This window comes from Nicotiana tomentosiformis, chromosome 8 (assembly GCF_000390325.3).
Source record: "Nicotiana tomentosiformis chromosome 8, ASM39032v3, whole genome shotgun sequence".
NCBI lineage: Eukaryota > Viridiplantae > Streptophyta > Magnoliopsida > Solanales > Solanaceae > Nicotiana > Nicotiana tomentosiformis.
In genome coordinates this window covers 88,810,475-88,830,589 of record NC_090819.1, presented here as the reverse complement: position 1 = coordinate 88,830,589, position 20,115 = coordinate 88,810,475, and the positions used below count along the sequence as shown (strand labels likewise).

Genomic DNA, 20,115 nt, shown 5'->3' with positions numbered 1-20,115 from the left:
GATAAAAACAACAATAGATTCATGTAATTTAACCAAAATCAAGTTAGGAATTCTTACCCCAATATTTTCCTTGAAAAACATTCGAAAGATCGCCTCACCCGAGCTTCCTTGGTCCGAAAATGGAAGAATGACACGAAGTTGGACTTTATTCTGCTGCCCAGGGGTTTGTTCTTCACGTTCGCGAGACTCCCCTCGCGAAGAAAAAAAATTTCAAAACTCATTTTCAAACTCTTCTCAGACAGCCTTTAGTATAATAGTCATAACGTTTTGTACAAAACTCCAAATGATAAATGGTTTGACTTTCTGAAAACTACACTCCAAGGGCTATAACTTTTATTTGTTGATCATCTCCCAATTCCTTATAGATTACGAGATATAAGCTTCCAAAATCAGCCCTATGCAACAGAGATTTCCAAACTCTTCCCGGACAGCCTATAGTGTATCCACCATAACTTTTTGTACACAACTCCAAATGACATATGGTTTACCTTTCTGAAACTAGACACAACAAACTATAACTCTCAGTTTTGGATCATCTCCAAATTTCTTATAGATTGCGAGATATGAGCCTCTAAAGTCAGACGACGAACAACAAAATTTTCTTCTTCGCGAACGCGAAGAACAAAGTCCTAACAGCAAAATCCTTCTTCGCGAACGCGAGAGGCTCCTCACAAACACGAAGAACAACACCAGAACCAGCAACCAGCAGCATCAAAATACCCAAACTTGGTCCTGAACCACCCCGAATCAAACCTGAGGCTCCCGGGACACCGTCCAATCGTACCAACTAGTCCCAATACATAACACGAACCTGCTTGAGGCCTCAAATCACATCAAACAACATCAAAGCCACGAATCATACCCCAATTCAAGCCTAATGAACTTTGAAATTTCAAATTCTATATCTTGTGCCGAAACATATCAAATCAATCTGGAATGACTTCAAATTTTGCACACAAGTCATAATTGACATAACGAAGCTATTCTAATTTCCAGAATTGGATTTCGGCCCCGATATCAAAAAGTCAACCCCCCGGTCAAACTTTTCAAAAATTTATTTTTCGTCATTTCAAGCCAAATTCCTCTATGGATCTCCAAATAATTTTTCGGATACGCTCCTAAGTCCATAATCACCATACGGAGCTATTGACATCATCAAAAATTTATTCCGGAGTCGTCTTCACACAGTTCCGACTACGGTAAAAATCCTAAGATTTAAGCTTCCGTTTTGGGGACCAAGTGTCCCAAATTACTCCAAATCATCCGGTAACTGAATTCATCCATGCACGCAAGTCAATACACATAATAAGAAGCTGCTCAAGGCCTTATGCCGCCAAGCAGGGCTTAAATTCTTAAAATGATAAATCGGGTCGTTACAGTAGGGGTAAGGTCTGCGTATACACTACCCTCCCCAGACCCCACTAGTGGGATTATACTGGGTTGTTGTTGTTATTATTGTATTTGATTCAGTAATCATCAATATATCATGGTAAATGATAGATTTCTCAAAGAGCAATTGGTTTGATAGTGTTACGTTGAAAATTTAGTCGCCGGAATATGTGTTTAATAGTATATGTCTCATAATAAGAAAAAAGCCGATAAATAACCGAAAATACCGAAAAATTATCAAAAAGCGACAAAAAAGTGAAATTAAAGATTCATGAGGCTTACGCCTCGCCCAATATTAAGTGAAATGCTCACGTCATATGGCCCGACTTTTAAAACATTTTGCCGATTTAGAACTTTTTATTAAACTATCAATGTTTATTCAAAATATATATTATTATTAATACTACTTGTTAGATGTTGGATTTAAAGATGAAATATTTAAAATAAACCAAAAATATATATAGAACCAAGGAACCCACATTTATGATGACCACAATTGAGAAACATAGGTTAGCCGTATGCTCCTAGCCTTAGAAGCACCTAAGGAACTATCCGCTCTCTTCTCTCAATCTAAAATCAATTTTGGCTCAAAATCTCAAATTGGGTTTGGCCAAAATTTCTCAAGTCGGCTCCCTCCACCCCAAGACTCAAAAGGAGCAATGTATGGAGAGTATAGGAGATTTAGAAGGAAAAGATTTTGGCAGTAAGAATTTTGCTTCCCTCCTCCCAATTCTAAAAAATATAGTTTTCCTTCCTTAGTTAGAATTCTACAAAAAAACCTAATTTTTTGCATTCCATTGTGCTATAATAGATACTTGAAGACGAAAATTGCTGAGGCTTTTTTTGCCACTGAGGCTTTTGCTACTGAGATTCACAAAGCTTATTTTCTACAAATTCAAGGTACCCAATTTAGTTAACAGATTTCTTTCTTTTTCTTAGTTGTTCGGATTTTGGTTAACAAATTTCTTTCTTTTTCTTAATTGTTTGGATTTGAGTTAATAATTTTCCCTTTTAGGTATTGATTGGTAGATTGATTTTGATTTTTTTGTGTGTATTTTTGGGTGTTTGTTGTTTAGTACATTTATAAAGTTGGATATAATATTTTCATTATTTAGTGGTAGATTATGCTTAGAGTTCAATTAGATTATTTACTCAAGATGTCAATTGTGGTATTCTACAGTTTGATTATGCTTAGTCATGATAAAATATTAAATATTGTGGCGATAGAGTGAACTAGTTTGTAAGATTCACTTGGAAAAAAAAATAAAGAAACTAGATATGTTTTTTGCCATGCTCTGAATGAACACATTTGTATAGTCATTAGTAAAGTGTATAAATTATAATATATATTCGTATTCTACGATATACTCTTTCTAGTTTCTATCTATAATTACTCTCTTTTAATTGATTTTTTTGCTATATGTATAGGTTATTCTTAATGGATAACAGTTGGATAAACATATTGAATAAGAATGATCCTCTATATGAGAATAGAGCCAAAAAGTTTCTTCATTTTGCCTCATTAGATAGGCCTAATGCATCTGAAATCTTGTGTCCACGTTGGAAGTGTCGTAATATGAAATTTATCCCGAAAGAGTTGATTGTTGAACATAATGTGGTTGATGGATTTCTACCTAGTTATGTTAATTAGATTTTTCATGGTGAGACATCATCTTCATCAATGTCTATGGATAGATTAGATAGAGGTGATGAGATACAAAACTTGGTGCATGATGCTTTTGGACTTCCTCCTACTAGTGACTATATTAATATGGACACTCGTGGTGATAGTTTTGGTGGGTCAAATCAACATAATATGGGATTTGATAAGAAAATTGAAAAGTTTTTTAACTTATTGAAAGAAGCTGAGCGTGAATTATATCTTGGAAGCAAATATTCACTTCTTTCTTTTCTTGTTCGTCTATTACATTTAAAGTGTCTCAATGGGTGGAGTAACAATTCATTTTCCATGTTGTTAGAGTTATTAAAAGATGTGTTTCCTGAAGGTGAAATATTACCTAAGTCCTTTAATGATGCAAAAATATTATTAAATATTTAGGACTCGAATACAAAAAAATACATGCATGTCCAAATGAATGTATGATCTATTGGAGTGAGATAAAAGATCAAACTGATTGTAAGTTTTGCAAAGCTCCAAGATACAAACAATTTGTAGGTGAATCTGGTAGTTTGGAAACCTCAAAAATTCCAGCAAAGGTGTTTAGATACTTTCTATTGATACCGAGGCTTCAAAGATTATTCATGGCATCTAAAATATCTACTGATATGAGATGGCATGCGGAAGGTCGCACTAAAAACGGGGTAATGCGACATCCTGCTGATAGTATTGCTTAGAGAAAATTTGATTAATCACATCAAGATTTTTCTTAAGATCCTCGAAATGTTAGACTTGGATTGGCTTCAGATGGATTTAATCCATTCAAGTCTATGTCTATCTCACATAGCACATGGCCAGTTATCTTGGTTCCATATAACTTGCCACCATGGTTGTGCATGAAGCAACTATACATGATATTATCAATGATTATTGATGGCCTTCATGCACCAGGCAATGATATTGATGTCTATCTACGTCCGTTAATTGATGAGTTAAAAGAATTGTAGGTTGGTGTTGACATTATGATGCATCAAAGAATCATATGTTTCAAATGCGTGCTTCATTGCTTTGGACAGTCAGTGATTTTTCAGCACTAGGTAACTTATCAGGGTATGGTGTGAAAACTAGATATGCTTGACCATGTTGTCTGACTAAGACTAAATTTTTGAGATTTAAATATGGGCGAAAATATTGCTTCATGTCGCATAGGCGTTGGTTACCCCATGGGCACAAGTTTCGAAACGATAAAGTTCTGTTTGATGGTTTTAAGGAGTTAGAGGCAGCACCTAAATGTTTATCAGGAATTGAAGTTCTTAAGCAATTGAAAGGTATTAAAAATAAATTCAGAAAACATCCATCGACCAAATCCAAGAAAAGAAAATGGATGAATTCTGATCATGTTGACGATGCCATGTTCAAATATTTATGGATGAAAAAGAGCATAGTTTTTGAGTTAGACTACTGGAAAGACAATATAATTCGTCATAATCTTGACACAATGCATATTGAAAAGAATATATTTTACAATATATTCTGGACATTACTAAATATTGACGGGAAAGGAAAGGACAATCTGAATTCTCGTTTGGATTTACAAGAGATGGAGATTCGAAAGGCTTTGCACCCTAAAAAAAGAGCTAATGCAACAATTCCTTCCTATTGCTTTGCGAGGTCTCCTTCCAATGAATGTTTTTAAGCCAATGATCGAATTAAGTAATTTTATTATGGGCATTTGTTCAACAGTTATGAACATAGGTGAATTAGAAATGCTCCAAGATCGAGTTGTAATAACTCTTTGTCATTTGGAGAGAATGTGTCACGACCTCAAATTCCCTCTGTAGGAGGTCATGATGGCACCTAGTCTCTAAGACTAGGTAAGCCTATTAATGCGAAATAATAATAAATATCTGAAATAAATAAACTACAATTAAAATAATTTCAACTCCCAAAACCCGGTAGAAATAAGTCACAAGCTTCTAAAAATTTATTCTCTATGTCTCTATACATCAGAGTCTAAAGCAAATAAGGAAGACAACATAGTAAGATAGAAGGGGACTCCGGAGTCTGCGGACGCTGGCGGATATACCTCGAAGTCTCCTCGTACAGCTAGTTTACTGATGCCTGGTCTGATAAGGTGTACCTGGATCTGCACAAAAAGATGTGCAGAAGCGTAGTATGAGGACACCATAACGGTACCCAGTAAGTGCCAAGCCTAACCTCGGTAGAGCAGTAACGAGGTCAGGTCAGGCCCTACTGAAAAATAATAATTGGCATGGTAAAATATTTAACAATATAATAAAATAAAATAACGATGGAAATGAATCAAGTAGCATGTTACCGTTTAATTACACAAAATAATGACAAATAACATCTCGTGAAAACAAAACAAAATTTCCTTTCAACTTCAAGAAAATCACAACAAATAATCAAAGGCAACTGCGGCCATAAATCAATATCAACAAGGACACTCCCGAGGTACCGCTTCGTAGTCCCAAATCATAAATAAATTCACAATATCTCATTTTCTTATCTCACCGCGGGAGCCTTCACAATTTATTTGAAAGAAAATATTTTTTTCAAAATAGCATCCCACGTTTTAGCCATCCTTATCATACCGCATGATTTCAAGTAGTTTCCCCTACTAGCCACGCATATCAAGTCACCCTTATCTCGCCGCATGCGTTTCAATACACAAACCTTATACCACCGCATGCGTATCAATATCACAATATATCACAATTTGCACCTCAAGTGCTCAAATAATTTAACTTGCGAAAATAATTCAACAACAATATTTTTTCACAATAAAGAGCTCACGGCTCATGCCAAAATAAATCATCAATAATATTTTTTCACAATAAAGAGCTTACGACTCATGTCAAAAATAATTCAACAATAATATTTTTTTCACAATAAAGAGCTCACGGCTCATGTCAAAATAATTCAACAATAATATTTTTTCACAATAAAGAGCTCACTGCTCCATCACAATGAGTACGAAAATCTTACAAAAATATCCAAGAGTAAATAATTCAGGAAAATAATATTTTAAAATCTTTAATACGTTCCTTTAATATCAAGTTTAAAAATGTCAAATACTTCATATTAATAATATTTAATTTAAAGAAAATCAACCTTCAACTAATGCACAGAATAAAAGAAACCAAGTTCCAACTAAACAGATAAAACAATTAGCAGGAAAAGGTCAAGCAAATTTAAAATATAAACATTAAATCAATAATGAAGAATATAACAAAATGAAGTAATTTAATTAATGCGCAACAGTGATCTACACAATTTAAAATATAATCTTTCACATTTAGCCCGTGTACACACTTGTCACCTCGTGTACACGACTTTTCACACATTATAATTATCAATCCTAGGGGGAATTTTCCCCACACAAGGTTAGACAAGTCACTTACCTCGACTTGCTCCAATTTAACCAAGTATTATGCTTTTTTCTCGATTTTCCGACTCTGGTCAACTCGTATCTAGTCATAATTAGTTTGATAGAGTCAACAAAAATTATAGTAATCAATTTCATAAGAAAATATTATATTTTTCAATAAAATCCGAAATTAGCTCAAAATTTGCCCGTAGGGCCCACATCTCGAAATCCGGTGAAACTTATAAAATCCGACAACCCATTCAATTACGAGCCCACCTATATCAATTTTATCAAATTCCGATAACAACTCGACCTCCAAATCTTAAATTTTCGTTTTTGAAAGATTTTGCAAAAATCTTGATTTTTCTTCCATAAATTCACTGATTCATGATGTAAATGAGTATGGAATCATGAAATATAATCAATATAGGATAAGGAACACTTACCCCAATATTTTTCCGTAAAAATCGCCCAAAAATCGCGCAAGAACCGTGCTCCAAAAATCCAAAACGAAATGAAGGAAATTACCATTTTTGGTCCTTAAGTTTCTGCCCATCCGTCACTAAAAGTCCATTTTTCGTCACTAAATGTCCACCAGAACTTGCTTGTTCCAGCCTTCCTTCAATCAATCATAACTTTATATACAAATATCCAAATGATGAATGGTTTAATTTTCTGGAAACTAGAATCAAACGACTACAACTTTCATGTTTTGAAACATTTTCGATTCCTTATGAATTGCGAGATATAAGCTTCCAAAATCGGCTCCATGCATCAGAAATTTCTGGTGAAACTGCTCTACCGGCCTTCATTCAATCCATCATAACTTTCTGTACGAATGTCCAAATAATAAATGGTGTAACTTTATGGAAACTATAATCAAATGAATACAACTTTCATGTTTTGAAAATATTAGGATTCCTTATGAATTGCGAGATATAAGTTTTCAAAATTGGCTTCACGCACCAGAAATTTCTGGAGAAATTTCTGGAGAAATTTCTGCAACAGAAATTTTTGGCGAAAGTTCTGCAACAGAAATTTCCAGCAACCCTCTTTGTCCGAAATCCATTCCGTTTACCTTTCGAAATCCACCCGAGACCCTCGGGACCTTAACCAATTATTCCAACATGTCCCAAAATACAATACAAACTTAGTCGAGGCTTCAAACCACATCAAACAACATCAAAACAACGAATCGTACCTCAAATCAAAATTTATGAACTTTGAACTTTCAAATTCTATATCTTGTGCCGAAACACATCAAATCAATTCGGAATGACTTCAAATTTTGCACACAAGTCATAAATGACATAACAGACGTATTCCAATTTCCAGAATCGGATTCCGACCTCGATATCAAAAGTCAACCCCCCGGTCAAACTTTTCAAAAATTCAACTTTTGGCATTTCAAGCCTAATTCCACTACGGACTTCTAAATAAAATTTCGATCATGCTCCTAAATCCAAAATTACCATACGGAGTTGTTAGAATCATCAAAATTCTATTTCTGGGTCGTTTGCACATAATTTGACATCCGGTCACTATTTAAACTTAAACTTTTAATTTTTCATCAAAATTCCATATCTCGGGCTAAGGACCTCGGAATTTGATTCTGGACATACGTCTAAGTCCCAAATCACGATACGGACCTACCAAAACTGTCAAAACATTGATCCGAGTTCGTTTTCTCAAAATGTGACCAAAGTCAACTCAATTAGTTTTAAAGCTCTAATTCACATTTTAATATATTTTTTACCTGAAAACTTTTCGGAAAATTTTACGGACATCGCACGCAAGTCGAGGAATAATAAATAGTACTTTTTTAGGTCTTAGAACATAGAATTAATTATTGAATTTAAAGATGACATTTTGGATCATCATAGAATATTTCCTTCATCTTTTTTTGATATCATGGAACATCTAGTCATCCATTTAGCTGAAGAAGCAAAGATTGGTTGTAACGATCCGGCCTGTCATTTTGAGTATTATATCCCGCTACCCCATTTACTGCTCAATTTATGCTTTACAGTTATTTTATGACTTACTAGGTTAATTGGTTCAGGTCCGGTAAGGTTTTGGAATGAATTGGAACATTTAGTTCCAAGGTTTAAAGCTTAAGTTAAGATAGTGACTGAATGTCTACTTATGTGTAAACGACCCCGGAATAGAGTTTTTATGATTTCAATAGCTCCGTATGGTAATTTTGGACTTAGGAGCGTGTTCGGAAAATTATTTGAAAGTTCGTAGTAGAATTTGGTTTGAAATGGCGAAAATTAAATTTTAGAGAAATTAAACCGGGGAGTTGACTTTTTGTTATCGGGGTCGGAATCCAGTTCTGAAAATTTTCATAGCTTCGTTATGTCATTTATGACTTGTGTGCAAAATTTGAGGTTAATCGGACGTGATTTGATAGGTTCCGGCGTCGTTTATAGAAATTGGAAGTTTCAAAGTTCATTAGGCTTGAATCTATGTGTGATACATGTTTTTAGTGTTGTTGGGTGTGATTTAAAAACTCGATTAAGTTTGTATGATGTTTTAGGATTTGTTGGTGTATTTGGTTAAGGTCCCGAGGGTCTCGGGGGAGTTTCGGATGGTTAACGGATCAAATTCGGAATTAGATAAAATCTGGAAATTTTCTGTCTTCTGGTGTGATCGCACCTGCGTGAAATTGGCCGCAGGTGTGATGCCGAAGAAGCGGCTCATGTTGCGCAGAATCGGCTCATGCACGCGCGAGCGAAGGAGCGCTGGTGCGGCTCCGCAGGTGCGGGAGATGGAGCGCAGGTACGGCATTTGGGAAACCAAGTGGCTTCCTCAGAAGCGGAAATTTCACCGCATAAGCGATTCCGCAGGTGTGGTTAGGGGGTCCAGGTGCGAAAATCCTGGGCTGAATGTTAAAAACAGAGGAGTCCGAGATTTTTTGTCATTTCTAACATTTCCAACGGGGGTTGAGGCGATGTTTGAGCGAGAAATCACGGGAAATATTGAGGTAAGTCACTTGTGATCATTTCTTCTCCATAATATTGAAATATCAACGAATAATCCGACTATATTACGTGTTTTTTAAGTGTAAATCGGGGATTTGAATCTAGGGATTTGAAAATAAGATTTGAGGGTTTGGAGGTCGAGTTGAAGTCGGATTTTGATAAAATTAGTATGGTTAGACTCGTGATTGAATGGGCTTTTGAATTTTATAATTTTTGTCAGATTCTGAGATATGGGCCCCACATGCGATTTTTGAGCTAAATTTCGAATTTTGTTGGAATATTTGTATTTTCTTATGGGATTAATTCCAATAAATTTTATTAACTGAATTGAATTAATAGTGGCTAGATTCGAGGCGTTTGGAGGACAATTCACGAGGCAAAGGCATATCGAAGTAAAGAATTACACGGTTTGAGACAAGTAACACTTCTAAACTTGGTTCTGAGGCTATGAATCCTCGAAATTTGGTATGATATAAATTATTTGGAGGTAACACACACGATAGGTGACGAGCATGTAGACGTGTGCCACAAAAAATGTGTCTTGAATAAATCTTGTGAAGTTGTAAAATTAAAAGATAATGTTATTATCTGAACATGTGACACATGTTAGAGGAATTGAGCTGAGGCTCGTAATAAAGATCATGTTTAGGCTATGTGCCGATATTTTAGGACCCATAGAATCGTGTTGCCGTTGAATTAATTATTTAGAAAATATACATTTCATACTTAGTCATATTTGTCCATTGTGAGGATAATTATGGGATCGAGTTGCGCATCGCGGCAGGCCATATTGGCTTTTATATATTATTATTATTATTATTATTATTATTATTATTATTATTATTATTATTATTATTATTATTATTATTATTCTGGATCGGGGTTGCCCGCCTGCAGCAGGCCATAATGGCTTTATACATTATTATTATTATATGGATCGGGGCTGCCCTCCTGTAGCAGGACTTATAGGCTTTACTATTTTTTAGATCGGGATTGTCCGCCTGCAGCAGGCTTTATAGGCTTTATTATTATACGGATCGGGACTGCCCGCCTGCAGTAAGCCATAAAGGTTTTATATCACGCTTGGGCTGAAGGAGCCCCTCCGTAGTCTGTACACACCCCATTGAGCGTAGATGATTATATATATTCGGGATGGATTTACCAGGGCATGGACTTGCCTTACTTATTTATATTGTAATTAATTTACCTGGACATGGATCTTGTCCGTATCATTTACATTTGGGGTTATTTACCCCAGGGATGGATTGGCCTTATACGGTACTGAGTGTCTGACTGTCAGTCGATGTGTATTTACATACGGGTTGGAACACCCCTGGGCTGGATTGGCCATAAATAGTACCGAGTGATCGAATAATTAGTGACCAGTATTTACTTGAGGTATTTCAATTGAGATGTTGTATTCCTCATATCATACAGTATTGATCTATTTCCCTTGTACTGAGTTTAACTGTTGAACTTGAAAGCATGCCTACATTTTTGTACCATTATTTATAGTGGAATGTACCTGCGAAACTCGTCATTTCTTTCAGCCCAGAGGTTAGTCTTGTTACTTATTGAGTTAGTTGTACTCATACTACAATCTGCACATTGTGTGCAGATCCAGGTGCTTCCAGATACGGCGGCTGCTAGATTTCGAAGTTAATTCTATGGGAAATATCAAGGTAGTTGTTTGACGTCCGCAGACTCGATTCTTTTTCTGTTTAATTAGTGTACTGTTCTATATTTTCAAACAGTGATTTTTATCCGTCAGACTTTGTATTCATATTAGATGCTCATGTACTCAGTGACACCGGGTTTTGGGAGTGTTATATTTAAAATTGTAAGTTTTTCCCGCTGAATTTAATTACTTTGTTCTCAAACTTAAAAGATATGGTGGTTTATTTAGATTTTTGGCTTGCCTAATATTGAGATAGGCGCCATCACGACAGGTGAGATTTTAGGTCGTGACAAGTTAGTATCAGAGCTCTAGGTAACATAGATCTCGCGAGTCATGAGCGGGTTTAGTAGAGTCTTGCGGATCGGTACGGAGACGTCTGTACTTATCTTCGAGAGGCTGTCGAACCCTTAGGAAAATTTTACTTTCTTGAATTCTATCATGCGGAATTGATTCAGCTTGAAACATAACTCTTTGAATTCCTTCCACGCATTCGTATGCGCACATGAGCGCTCGGTATCAGTTGTGCATTACCGGCTTATGATTCTATGAACGAGGTTCAAGATGTGTATTCTGTGTTTTGGTGATGGGCTAGTCTGGAGGACTTGAGGCCAGGTTTAGTCCACAGCTTAGGCTCGATAGATTCAGTTGTAACCTGTACATTTGGACTCATATGTCCGGTAATATCCCTATGAGTGGAATTTGTGGCTCGATGAGTGGTGGAATGGCTTTGTGATGAATATGATGTAATTGCGGGATGTGTTAAGACGATTTGAATGTGACGAGAAGTGTTTCCTTGAAATATAAAAGAAGGCCATTGTGTGCTTTATTTTTGTTTTGATGTGACGTACAATCTCAAGTGTGAATGTTTTGAAAGATCTTTCACGTTGTTAAATTTTGGGGCAAATTAAATTCTCGTGTCTGGTTAATGAGTTTGGACTCAGAAAGATTAAGTGATTTCATAGTAATTGTGGCTGCGAAAGGGTATATAACAAGATGCCAATTTAGGACTAAGCAGGTAGGTTTTCTCCTGCGCAGTAATCTATGTAGGTGTGTTCCTTATGATGTGAATAGAGAGTTTCTTTTCTACCAACGGAGCGTATGTGTTGAGATTTGAATTTGAATCGGGTTGAGAAAATTTGACTTGATTTTCGCGAGAATAAATGCTAACTTAGCGGATGATTGGGGCATTTTATGGTGGGTGTTGCATAAGCTTGAGAAGAATTTTCGTTGAACTGACTGCAGTATTATAGCAATAATAAAGTATGGGTATTATGAGTTATCGAGTATTTTGTTCTATAGCTTTGAGAAAGTGGGGGAGTCTTCTATTGACAATTCAATTTCATAGATATATGTTAAATTTTAGTTTTGGTTTGAGGCATACTTGTGGGTTAGTTATGACTTACAGAGGTGGAGATCGAGGATTCCTGGATACGGGTTACATTAAACTTTATGAAAATATGAAAATTATGGAATGATTAAGTTGTTATTTTGAAGGATGTAGTGCGCACGAAGTATGAATTCGATTGGTCGAGTTAAGGCAGGGTTACTTTTTTGAGTGTTGATCGTGCTAAAGGAGCACATGTCTCTCGGCCTGCTTGGGGCGGAGTAAATTAGATTTGAGCAGAGTGGATAAATCTCGAGAGGGTTCTAATGGATTCAAAATGTATATATGGAAATTGAAATTTTTTTGAATTTGTATATCACTAGAATCGGGTACTTACATTGGATGGTATCGGGACGTGCAGTAATTCTATTTGACTATGGATTCTATATTTCAGTGTAAGAAAGGAAAGAGGAACAATTGTAAATTCGCATAAGGTATTTCAGAGTGAGTGTTACAGTTGTAGTATTTATGGAGGTGCTTAAGAAGAATGCAGTGACTTATGGGCCTTAGGGCGGTGTAGTTTTAAGTTAGGATGTCTTGTAGTGAGCTTTGGATAAAGTAGTGGTGTTCTGACAAGGAGAAATGACAACTTGAGGATAATCCATAAGAAACTCGGAGAAAATAGGACAAATGGGTAACATGCTGGATCAATATGGTAATGGTATGCTTGGTTCTTTTAGTTCTTATGATGATGTGAGGCTTTACGAGTGTTTTATGGCAATACTCTCGGATTTGGCAACCTATGTGGCTTGGTCGAGTTAGAGGAATTTAGTTTTGATAGATTGGTTATGTGCAAACAGATTTCAAAGTGTTCTTGATGATTTCTACCATGGTTTGATCCGGATATTTCTGCCGGTGTGGGGAACGTGTTGTGCATTGTGATTTCCTCCTAGAAAAAAGTAAGAGAAAAGTTTCCAACTAATAGGGTATGTAATTTGCTGGTGACTCGGAGTTTATAATGAGATTATCGTGCTTTTCACATGATAGATGTGGTGTGTTGTGAGGGATTTAGATTTATATGTACAAGGTGTCAGTTCATTCTTGAAAGGAAGATCACGAATTCTGGACATAATGGTCAGTGTTATATATTTAGATGATTGTTATAGTTGCTCGGTAATCCCTGAGAAGGGTGTGCGGTTAAATGGGGCATTGTATTTTGATTTACGAATGTTTATTGGTATTGCGGTACTCTCCTGGTTGATAAACTGATGATATTCAAATTATTGATATGTGGCACGGAATAATTATGAAAATATTCCTAGTGGGATGATCGTGCATGAAGGATGTGATAGTTATTCGAATGCTGGAGTTGTGATCAATTACGATGGTTCATGCGTACTTATTTGATTGCTCATGTATGATATGCTTGGATTAGAGGCCTGTGACCATGCCAGACGGATTATGTTATTGGCATGTGAGTTGTCCGTGAGGATTCATATACTAATATTATTGGCACAAGAGTGTCTGTACGGGTCCAGATATTGATACTATAGCACGTGAGTTGTCCGTGCGAGTGATGCTAATGTGAGCTCTAGAAGAGCTGGTTACTGTTATTAAATTTATGTGTCTTGGTTCTACTATATATATAATGAGCTTATAGCATTACAGTTGTGGTGGTGCTTGTTGAACTTACAATACGGTTCTCTACTTTGAGACATCTTCCATTTTGGGTACAAGGTTGCATAGTTGTGGATTGAGTTGTATTGGTGTGGCATGTCAATAGGATAGTTGTATTTAATAATATTTGGTCATTGGACCTAGAATGGGTACTATCAAGTTTGATTACGGTATATTGGGAGGATAATATTGAAAGTCGACTTAGAAAATGATTATGGTTCTGGTTGGGGCGGGAGAGCTCCATGACTTGTCGATATGATAAAATGTTATGAGATTTCGCATGTTTTTTTCATTATCAGCAGTGTACGAAAGTTTTAGAATGAGATTTTGTTTGATATGGGGTTTAATACTATTACCGGTTTACTTTGGAGTAGTTAATATGATCAAAAATGGTGTTGCGAGCATGCGAGTTGTGTAGTATGTTAAGTGAGTATATCTAGGGTTATGGTTATGGCTTAATACAGCTTGTTCAGACTCATACATCGTGTTGATATGAGATTTAGGTCTTGAAAAGAAATTTTGAATGTTGGAAATTGAATTCCAAGGTTTATGGGCTAAGGTTGAAGTAATGATTTTTAATTATGTTTGTTGTCAGGCCTATACAATTTACACAGAATAGGGTGGCGTGGGATCACCCCCGGGTATGTGCATGGTAGGTGGAATAGTGATGTGATGGCTTGGAAACAACTTTTGGCACGTTCGAGGACGAACGTATGTTTAAGTGGGGGAGAATATAATGACCTGGCCGGTCATTTTGAGTATTATATCCCGTTTCCCCATTTACTGCTCAGTTTATGCTTTATAGTTGTTTTATGACTTACCAGGTTAATTGGTTCGGGTCCGGTGAGGTTTTGAAACGAATTGGAATACTTAGTTCCAAGGTTTAAAGCTTAAGTTAAAATAGAGACTGGATGTCGACTTATATGTAAACGACCCCAGAATGGAATTTTGATGATTCCAATAGCTCCGTATGATGATTTTGGACTTAAGAGCATATCCGAAAAATTATTTGGAAGTCCGTAGTGGAATTTTGCTTGAAATGGGAAAAATTAAAATTTTGAGAAGTTTGACCGGGGAATTGACATTTTGTTATTGGGGTCGAAATCCAGTTCTGAAAATTTTTATAGCTCTGTTATGTCATGTATGACTTGTGTGCAAAATTTGAGGTCAATCGGACGTGATTTAATAGGTTCGGGCGTCGTTTATAGAAATTGAAAGTTTCAAATTTCATTAGGCTTGAATCTATGTGTGATTCGTATTTTTAGTGTTTTTGGATGTGATTTGAAGACTCAACAAAGTTTGTATGATGTTTTAGGACTTGTTGGTGTATTTGGTTAACGTCCTGAGGGTCTTGGGTGAGTTTCGAATGGTTAACGGATCAAATTCGGACTTAGAAAAAATCTGGAAATTTTTCATCTTTTGGTGTGATCGCACCTGCCAGAAATTGGACGCAGGTGCGATGCCGAAGAAGCGGCTCATGTTGCGCAGAATCAGCTCATGCATGCGCGAGCGAAGGAGCGCAGGTGCGGTTTTGCAGCCGCGGGAGATGGAGCGCAAGTGCGGCATTTTGGGAAACCAAGTGGCTTCCGTAGAAGCGGAAATTTCACCTCATAAGCGGTTCCGCTGGTGCGGACAGGGGGTCGCATGTGCGAAAATCCTGGACTGAATGTTAAAAACAGAGGAGTCCGAGATTTTTGTCATTTCTAACATTTCCAACATGGATTGAGGCAATTTTTGAGCGAGAAATCACGAAAAATCTTGAGGTAAGTCACTTGTGATCATTTCTTCTCCATAATATTGAAATATCAACGAATAATCCGACTAGATTACGTGTTTTTGAGGTGTAAAGTGAGGATTTGAACCTAGGGATTTGAAAATAAGATTTGAGGGTTTGGAGGTCGAGTTGAGATCGAATTTTGATAAAATTAGTATGGTTAGACTCGTGGTTGAATGTGCTTTCGGATTTTGTAACATTTATCGGATTCCGAGATGTGGGCCCCACGGGCGATTTTTGAGCTAAATTTCGGATTGTGTTGGAAAATTTATATTTTCTTATGGGATTAATTCCAATAAATTTTATTGACTGAATCGAATTAATAGTGGCTAGATTCGAGGCGTTTGGAGGCCAATTCACGAGGCAAAGGAATAGCGGAGTAAAGAATTATACGGTTTGAGGTTAGTAACACTTCCAAACTTGGTTCTGAGGGTATGAATCCCCGAAATTTGGTATGATATAAATTGTTTGGAGGTGACACACACGATAGGTGACGAGCATGCAGACGTGCACCACAGAAATTGTGTCTTGAATATATCTTGTGAAGTTGTAAAACTAAAGGATTATGTTATTATCTGAACATGTGGCACGTGTTAGAGGAATTGAGCTAAGGCTCGTAATAAAGATCATGTTTAGGATATGTGCTGATATTTTAGGACCCATAGGATCGTATTGCCGTTGAATTAATTATTTCAAAAATATACATTTCATACTCAGTCATATTCGTCCATTGTAAGGATAATTATGGGATCGAGCTACATGCCGCGGCAGGCCATATTGGCTTATATATATATAATTATTATTCTGGATCGGGGTTGCCCGCCTGCAGCATGCCATAATGGATTTATACATTATTATTATATGGATCGGGGTTGCCCGCCTACAGCAGGCCTTATAGGCTTTACTCTTTTATGGATCGGGGCTGCCCGCCTGCAGCAGGCCTTATAGGCTTTATTATTATGCGGACCAGGACTGCCCGCCGGTAGTAGGCCATAAAGGCTTTATATCACGCTTGGGCTGAAGGAGCCCTCCGGAGTCTGTACACCCCCCTAGTGAGCCAGTGAGCGTAGATGATTATTTATATTCGAGATGGATTTCTCAGGGCATGGACTTGCCTTATTTATTTATATTGTAATGAATTTACCTGGACATGGATCTTGTTCGTATCATTTATATTTGGGGATAAATTACCCCAGGGTTGGATTGGCTTTATACGGTATTGAGTGACTGGCTGTCAGTCGATGTATATTTATATACGGGTTGGAACACCCCTAGGTTGGATTGGCCATAAACAGTACCGAGTGATCGAATAATTGGTGACCAATATTTACTTGAGGTCTTTCTACTAAGATGACATATTTCTCATATCATGCAGTATTGATCTGTTTCACTTATACTGAGTTTAACTGTTACAGTTGAAAGTATGCCTACATTTTTGTACCATTATTTATATTGGACTGTACCTGCGGATCTCGTCATTTCTTTCGGCCCAGAGGTTAGTCTTGTTACTTATTGAGTTAGTTATACTCATATTACACTTTGCACCTCGTGTGCAGATCCAGGTTCTCCCAAATATGGCGGCTGCTAGATTTCGAAATTAATTATGTTGGGAACTACTAAGGTAGTTGCTTGACGTCCGCAGACTCGATTCCTTTCCTGCTTAATTATTTTACTGTTCAATATTTTCAAACAGTATTTTTTATTCGTCAGACTTTGTATTCATATTAGATGCTCATGTACTCAGTTACACCAGGTTTTGGGAGTGTTATATTTGAAATTGTGAGTTTCTTCCGCTGAATTTAATTATTTTGTTCTCAAACTTAAAAGATATGGTGGTTTATTTAGATTGTTGGCTTGCCTAGTATTGAGATAGGCACCATCACGACATGTGAGATTTTGGGTCGTGACATTGGTGGATCTCCACAATACCGTTCAATGTGGGCATTTGAAAGGTACTATTTCATTATTCTTATTTATTGTACTTTTGAAGTATTATATTGAACTATAATATTATTTATTATTTTAGGTACTTGCTTACTCTTAAAAATTATGTGAGGAGTAGAAGCCACCCAGAAGAATCAATTGCAGAGGGATATTGGATAGAAGAGTGCATGACATTCTGCTCAAGATATCTACATGATGTGGAGATAAAATTAAATTGACCTTTAAGAAATTATGGTTTGTATAATGAGATTTCAAATCAAGAGGGTCGTGAGTCAACTAAAATTAACGGGTTTACGCTTGATGACATTACCCATGCCCAAGCATACAGATATGTTTTATTTAATTCTGCTACCATAACGCCATGCCGCGAGTAAGTATTCAATAATATTTTGCTTTATAATTAATTATTAAGTAATAATATTTATAATTTTTTTATTAAGTTTCTTTGTGTTTTACTTTTGTAGTGAACATATAAAAGAAATCAAGAAGCAAAATCCTCGTCTATCGAGACATGATGTGGATCAGATTCACAATGAAAAATTTCACATATGGTTTAGAAAACGTGTAATTATGAACTAGCTAAAATGCATTTACACACACACTATATATAATATTACAATACCAATTTTTAATTAGTTCTTGCTTATTTATAGGTTGAGAAGATACATATGGCAGGTGAGCAAATATCAGAAGAAATTCAAAATCTAGCTATTGGCCCATCAAAGCAAGCAAAAAGGATGTATGTATATATAAGTAATGGAGTTAGATACTTAACAAAGTCTCGTGATGCAAAACTAAAAATACAAAATAGGGGAGTTATGGTGAAGGCTGCCACTCAGAGCTATGCAAGCGCAAGAGACAGAAATCCCATATTAGCAGAAGTCACCTTTTAAACAGATGACAAAGAAAAATGGTGTAAAACTAAATCGTATCGAGGTGTTCAAAGAAACACATACGAGAAAGAATAAATAACCAGTAAATGAGATAGCTGATGAAACTATGATAAATTTTCATTCTTTATGAATATAACATTACTTTCTTTCCAATATAAAATTTTATTAACTTTTCATTGTTTTACCTTTTCTTTCCAAAAGAAAGAAATGGATGAAGCTGCTAAGGTGTATCCTGAGTTAAATATTCCTGGAAGTGCTCCCAATGATGTATATGCACACGTTATGGGACCAGACACTCATGAAAATATTCGAACTCTAGGAAAAGGAGCAGCTCCAAGTTTTATTTATGGTCCTGCATATAAACGATCCCAGGCTGAACAAAGAGATTTTGATAGAAGTGAAAAAAGCTACCTCCGCTATGCGAATTGAGATGGAAGAAAAATTGTCTGAAGCAAAGAGAAGAAATACAAGCAACAGAGAAAAAGTTATTTGAAGCAAAAGAAGAAATAAAAGCGTTGCGGGAAAAAATATTTGAAGCAAAAAATGATATGGATGCAAAAATAGACGATAAAGTAAAGCTGGGTATAGCTGCATATCTAGAATCTTTGAGTATTACTATTGGCTCAAATAGGAAATTATCTGGTGATGAGCAGGTAAACAATATTGTTCTCTTTAGCAAAAAATTTATTGTTTTTAAGATAATCTTGTAATTTAGTTTTTTTTTAATTGTAGTAATCACCAACAATAACTATCACATGTTTCAGTTATTCACACAAAGGTGAGTTCGTAACCTCATTTTAACTATATCTTTTTCTACATACATTCAAAGAGTATAGTTTTAACTATGTCAATTTTCACTTCAGTTACGTAAAAGTTCAAAATAGCATTCCAAAGTATAGAGGCTATTTTACAATAAAAAAGATTATGAATATGTCCTCTCACTGTTGAGCCCTAAGGGGGTGCATTTAGCTGTAACTTGTCCACCTCCTAATAAAAACTCAAATGATAATACTTTGCCCACTAATCACAGTAAGCATGTTCTTATGAAAAAGCATCAGTGCTCAACTCTTCAGGCTCTTCTCCAGCTTACACTTAAAGATGGAGTTCCATTTTTAAACTTGTGTTTGACGATGATGGTGGCATTCTTGCTGCAACTGTGAAGAAGTTAGCTTATTTTTTCTTTTTATTAATTGATAAGATCCCCATAAAGCATAATTTTACCCTCCTGCATAAGGTATTTAGCCTCTTGTAGAACCTGAAAGAATCGGTAAGTTAAAGACTCTTGCCTAGATCAGGGAAATAAAGATCTATGATTCAAACGCCATCATATTAGAAAACAAAAATTATTATATGACTTTGTCCTGTTTTTTATATCTTGTATTCACAATTTCTAAGTTGTAAATTTTATAAACTACATGAGTAACCAATCTAATATTTCTTCTC

The 20,115-nt window shown here is 36.0% G+C and overlaps 1 long non-coding RNA gene across 2 annotated transcripts; it reads left to right on the top strand.

Annotated features, from left to right (window-relative positions):
- The first annotated feature begins 1,877 nt into the window (after window positions 1-1,877).
- Window positions 1,878-18,080, top strand: LOC104106190 (uncharacterized). 2 transcript variants are annotated; one of them, XR_011410453.1, is made up of 5 exons: window positions 1,891-2,092; window positions 2,201-2,289; window positions 11,001-11,064; window positions 17,251-17,787; window positions 17,862-18,080. It is a non-coding gene; the product is annotated as an uncharacterized lncRNA (long non-coding RNA). The 2 variants fall into 2 exon arrangements; XR_011410452.1 differs by lacking the exons at window positions 17,251-17,787; window positions 17,862-18,080 and having other exon boundaries at window positions 1,878-2,092; window positions 11,001-11,287.
- The last annotated feature ends 2,035 nt before the right edge of the window (window positions 18,081-20,115 follow it).